This window comes from Xyrauchen texanus, chromosome 15, assembly GCF_025860055.1.
Source record: "Xyrauchen texanus isolate HMW12.3.18 chromosome 15, RBS_HiC_50CHRs, whole genome shotgun sequence".
NCBI classification, from domain to species: domain Eukaryota; kingdom Metazoa; phylum Chordata; class Actinopteri; order Cypriniformes; family Catostomidae; genus Xyrauchen; species Xyrauchen texanus.
In genome coordinates this window covers 34,216,472-34,222,732 of record NC_068290.1, presented here as the reverse complement: position 1 = coordinate 34,222,732, position 6,261 = coordinate 34,216,472, and positions in this window count along the sequence as shown.

Genomic DNA, 6,261 nt, shown 5'->3' with positions numbered 1-6,261 from the left:
TGCCCAAAGAGCCTTTGGAAGTATTTGCAGCTGAGATTACAAGACTGGTTTTGGAAGCATTTCCAAATTATGGTGAGTCCGCCATTACTATGGAAAGATTTAGACGGTTCATAGCCGGTCTTGACCCTGTTCTCCAGGCAAAATGTCATGAGCATGGCGCTACTAGCCTAGAGGAAGCATTAGCTATTGCTTGTAAATGGGAACGAGCACAGGAAGTTCTCAGGCTAGCACCCCTTTCCCATCTCAGTCAAAAGACCAGCCTGACGCTAACTTCATCACCAACTTCACCCAGTGGTGAATCGCTTTCTGCTATGGTATCCACAAAGACTGCAGCATCTGACATTTCATCAGAAATCATGACTGCCGTAAAGCAACTAACTGCTAATGTTAAGACTCTCAGGATGGAAGTCGGTCAATTAAAACGACAGCAGGAGCCCAGTTTTCAACATGCTTCCTCCAGACAGAGAGGCTACTCACCTGAACGTGGTAGAGATAAAAATCGTTACTCTCCGCTCTCATCTCCAAGGAGATACCAATCGTCACCTGCATCATCTCCATATCGTCAAGAGGAACCTTACTCCTCCATCCACCGAGATGGTGACAGACATCGAGGCTATAGAGAATGCCACGTCAGCCCGTCTTCACATCACCGTGATCGTCACATCAGCCCGTCGCCGCATTATAGAGAATGCCACGTCAGCCCGTCTCCACATCACCGTGATCGTTACGTCAGCCCATCACCACATCATCGAGATCGTCACGCCAGCCTGCCTCCACATTATGGTGCTCAACATGCCAGCCCTACTTCTCATCGTCATAGCCAACATGTCGGCCCGACTCTACATCATCGTGATTATTTCAGACCGACATCTGATGATCGCTTGCATCACGCCTCTCATCATCAGGATCGTCATGTGACCGAATTGCCCTCCAACAAGTTTTCTGGTGAGAGATATGGCCCACGATCTTCTAGGGACCATCTACCCTCGTCTGGTGATCATCATGTCAGTTTCAGCGATGAGGATGTTGAACAGCAGGGAAACGTCTGGTAGCAGGTACTATGGGCCAAGTATCTGCTGAGTCTATGAGTGGGCCCAAACAAACTGAACTGGTAACTTCTGTCACTCCCACACCTTATGTTTTTGCTATCATTGAGAACATTGCTGTACAAGCATTTGTAGACACAGGCTCAGAAATATCTTTGATCAGTGAAACACTGAGAATGTCGATACCCTCTCTCATGAAAAAGCCTATTCAGAAATCCTTTCTGCTGGCAAAATCAGTGACGGGTGACTATCTTGACACTCTTGGTATGTTGCCTATTACTATTAGGCTGGGTGAGGAAGTGTTCTCCCATAATGTCCAGGTGGTTAGAAATGCTACACAGCCTGTTATCCTTGGTTGGGATTTTCTTAGCAAACACCACGCTGAAATTGACCTCAGGGAGAATCATTTAAAATTGTGGAACTGGACTGTTCCTTTCTTGTGTTCACAGCATATAGTCCCTCTTAGGAGTAGTGCTGTGACTTTAGAGCCCATTTTGATCCCAGCCAGGTCACAGATGAATGTTTTGGCAAAAATTCAGCCCAATATTGGGGAAAAAGAGTTCACATGCAATTATGTTGGAATTTTAGACCCTGAAATTCAGACAGTACCAGGTCTTTTTGTAGCACGTACCGTAACCTCTGTAAGAGCAGGCGTGACTTGTGTTCGAGCTATGAATCCGACTAGTGAGGATTTTCATGTTCCCTGTGGCACGAGGCTAGGTGATTTCCATTCTTTAGTCTCTCAACCAGGTGAAGAATACACAATGTTGGAACCCACAGTAGCTCAAATACAGACTCAAATTGAGCCCTGCCCAAAACCCAAGGTAGACCTCGGTCAAGCTGCATTGGACAGAGAACAACAGACTCAGCTAGAGACCATAATTTTCAAATATGCAGACATCTTCAGTGCAAATGATTATGACTATGGTCGTACAGATTTGGTCCAGCATACCATCCGTACTGGGGATGCGCAGCCCATCAAGCAGAGGGCTTATAGAACATCACCACACATGCGAGCTGAGATAGATAGGCAAGTTCAGCAGCTCCTTTCTCATGATGTCATCGAAGAAAGTTGTAGTCCTTGGGCTTCCCCTGTCGTCTTAGTAAAAAAGAAAGATGGCAGTTACAGGTTCTGCATTGATTTCAGGAAGCTTAATGCAGTCACTGTAAAAGACTCGTACCCCTTGCCCCGACCATCAGACGCTCTAGACAGTTTGTCAGGTGCATGTTGGTTTAGTACAATGGATCTGTCAAGTGGATACTGGCAAGTTGAGCTAGACTCTAATGATAGGGAGAAAACTGCATTCAATACAGGCAGTGCTTTATATCAATTCAAGGTTATGCCGATGGGTCTTACGAATGCCCCTCCGACTTTCCAAGACTGATGGAGCTGGTGCTTCGTGGACTTAATTGGAAAGTTTGTCTTGTGTACCTTGATGATGTATTGGTGTTCAGTCGGACTTTCAGTGACCATCTTAACAGTCTTGAGGAGGTTTTCAGTCGATTTCGTTCAGCAGGTCTAAAATTGAAGGGTAGTAAGTGTCATTTTGCTCGCAGTGAAGTGTCTTACTTGGGTCATGTTGTATCTAGTCAGGGTCTCCAGCCAGATGAAAAGAACCTGGACAAGGTCAGGTCATGGCCTACCCCCAGGACTGTCACAGAGGTGAGAGCGTTTGTTGGTCTGTGCTCATATTATAGGAGGTTTGTCAGGAATTTTTCTATAATAGCTACACCTCTTCATGCTCTAACCCAAAAAGGTGCTGTCTTTAAGTGGTCGAGTGAATGTGAGGATGCTTTTAGATCACTGAAACATGCCCTCACTAATCCTCCCATTGTAGCTCACCCTATATTCACACAGCCTTTTCTGCTATACACTGATGCTTCTCATGATTGTGTAGGTTCGGTGCTTGCTCAGATGCAGGAGGGGAAGGAACGAGTAATTGCGTATGCCAGTCACACTCTGACTCCTTCTGAGAAGAAATGGTCAACTTATGACTGTGAGCTTTGGGCTGTGGTGTGGTCTGTCCGACATTTCAGACATTTCTTGTCAGGGGCCTCATTCAAAATTATTACCGACCACAAACCCTTGTTGTATCTGAAAAAGGCAGCAGTTGATAATGATCCGACAGGTAGAAGAGCACGTTGGATACTTGAAATGGACGTGTATGACTTTACCATTCTACACAGAGAAGGAAAGCAGCATAGTAACGCTGATTCCTTGTCGCGGCGTCCTAGCTCGCCTGTGACAGAAACAAAAGCAGTGCAGTGTGTCATTCTTGGCCATACCACTGCTGAAAGAGTCTCCTCTTCTGCTGAAGAGCCAAATGTTTGTGGAGTTCTTCCTGACATGAGTCCGACATTGTCAGTTGATTTGGCTGAATTACAAGCTCAGCAAAAAGCTGACATTTGTCTTAGTGCTGTCATCGACTGGAAAGAGAATGGTAATCAAAGGCCCCCATTAGGCAGACTCAAACGATCCCCTGCCACACTGAGGAAACTCTGGCATGAATTCCCCAAATTATCAGTCCAGGAGAGTATATTGTGTCGCAGAGTAAAATCATCTCCTCATAGCCCTCCTGCTTACCAAGTAGTCTTGCCTGAGGTACTCATTCAAACAGCTCTTAAATGTTTTCATGGAGAGAAGTTTAGTGGACATTTGAGTGCTGAGCGTACTTTGTTAAGAGCCAGGAAAATGTGCTATTGGCCGTACATGTCTCGAGATATCCATAAATTCTGTGCTGAATGTTTATCTTGTCAGTCCTGTGCTTCTACCACTCCTCATGAAAGGGCCCCGTTACAGTCGATCAATGCGGAAAGACCATTCCAAAGAATTGCTGCTGACATCACTGAGCTATCTGTTACTTCACTTGGGAATAGGTATGTTTTAGTTGTAATGGACTATTTTACCCGCTTTGTCAATCTGTACCCCTGAAAGACCAGCGTGCTACAACTGTAGCACAGTGCATCTTTGAGGATTACATTAAACAGCATGGGGTCCCTGAGATATTCCATACAGACCAAGGTAGACAGTTTGAGTCCGATTTGGTTAAACATTTGTGCAGTCAACTTGGCATTGAGAAAACCCGTACCTCTCCCTACCACGCCCAATGCGATGGCATGGTCGAAAGACTGAATCGAACATTGAAAGACCAACTCGCAAAATACATTTGTGAAAGTGGGGGTGAATGGGATAAATAACTGCCACAAGTGGAACTGGCTTATAACTCCAGTGTTCATTCCAGCACCGGGTTCTCCCCTTTCTTTCTTGCACATGGCAGAGAACCACGACTACCTGCCGATATCCTTTTGAACTGTAGTCCTACTGTCACTTCCTGTACACCAGGTACCCCTGCGGACTATGCCCGAGATGTGACCACACGTTTGTCCTATGCTTTCCGAGATACTACTGCGCAGTCCACTGCAGCTAAGCTTAATCAGAAATGGCAGTATGACAAAAAGACATTTTTCCACCCACATAAGCCAGGGGACTTAGTGTTTTTGGATGACCCAGCTCAGAAGCAGAATAAGCTGGCTCCAAAATGGAAAGGGCCATATAAAATTCTGAGGAGAATGGACAAGGATGACAGCCCTGGGGTAACTTATGAGATTACAGATCCAATAAATCCCCAGTCAAGACAGTGGGTGGTACATCACAACCGCCTAAAGCCTTACAGGGGTTCCATAGGGAATTTGCCTGCCAGTTCCTTTCCAGTATCTGTGCCTCATGTGGTGGATAGTGCTGTGGCCCCTCACTCTGTTCCACTCACTGCATTGTCAGGAGCTTTGCCTTTCCGACCCATTACCCCACCTTATGTGCCTCACCCACCTGAAAAGCAGATTGCACTTCGAGCAAGGACTGAATGTTCAGCTCAAACTGTTTCTTTGTCTCAGCCAGAATCTGTGCCACAGCCTAGTGTTTGCCCTACAGCCTCTCAGGCCCCGGGAGGGTCCTATTGCCATCAGTGGACCCACCTCAACTGACTCACGCAGTGGCCGCATGGTTAAGAAACCTGAGAAATTTAAAGATTTTGTTTTTTGATGTGTTATGCACAAATTAGTTGTATGTGCACTGTACTTTTACTGTACTGTATAACACCTAATTTGATTTCCCATACAGGATAAGGAATGTGTATTATTCTAGGTGTGTTGGTAATATACATTTTTATGCACTATTGCATATGCACTGTTCGTGTTGTCATGTTAATAAGTTGTTGCGATATTGTAGAGTTATTCAGTATTGTATTGAGATAGAAACGAGGACGTTTCTTTGATAAGTAGGGGAAGACTGTAACCTTTAAATTTGCTAGTTCGTTATTTTATTTTATTTCACTAGTTGATTATTTTATTTGGGGAAAAAGGAACAGATGTCAAACAATAATAATTTATTTAAAAAAATGTTTTGTACATTTTTATTTGTCTTATATAAAGTTTTATATATATTGGTGTAGAGGTTATTTTGTGCTCCTGCCTCTTTAAGGCAGAGCGCGCTGGAAAAAAAAAAAAAAAAAGGTGAAGTGAGAAGTATGCGAGTTAGGCGGCTGTTCATGCTGTTATGCCGATGCTTCTGATTAAAGAAGAAACGTGAATTATCACCATTGTAACCCGTGTTTCATTTATGTTACCCCCGATGAAGAGACTGGAGTAATCGCCGACACGGCATCAAGAAATAAGGGTTACACATGTAATATGACAAGAATGCTAAAGAGACCATTTTCTTCTGAACTACCGGTGATGCTGTCTCCAAACTTCACAATCCTTTCAAAAGATATCACTCCCTTATATGTCAGAAGAACAACACTAAGACAAAGAAGAACAAGAAGTATACAATACCTGCAAACAGAAATGATCTGTGATAAGGAAATATTCAGTAAACAAACCTCTAGTACAATATATCATCAACTCTAACACTGGCCCAAGTGGGATTCGAACCCAGGACCCTTGTAATATAAACCAGCAAATCTTTGCATGTGCCCTCAGTTAATAAGGCTAATGAAACATACCGAGTTTCGTTTCAATAGGACAAAGTATTGCCGAGATACAGCCTCAAATCCGTTTTCACAGCCACCTTGTTATCTATGATTATGCGTAACTTTTCAACAAAGGCCATTAGGGGTCCATTTGAAACATCAAGAGGAGAATAATCAGACAAAAAAGATTGGTGTCTCCAGGACAAATGGTTCAAAAGATACACACAAAAAAGTTAATTTTTGAACTG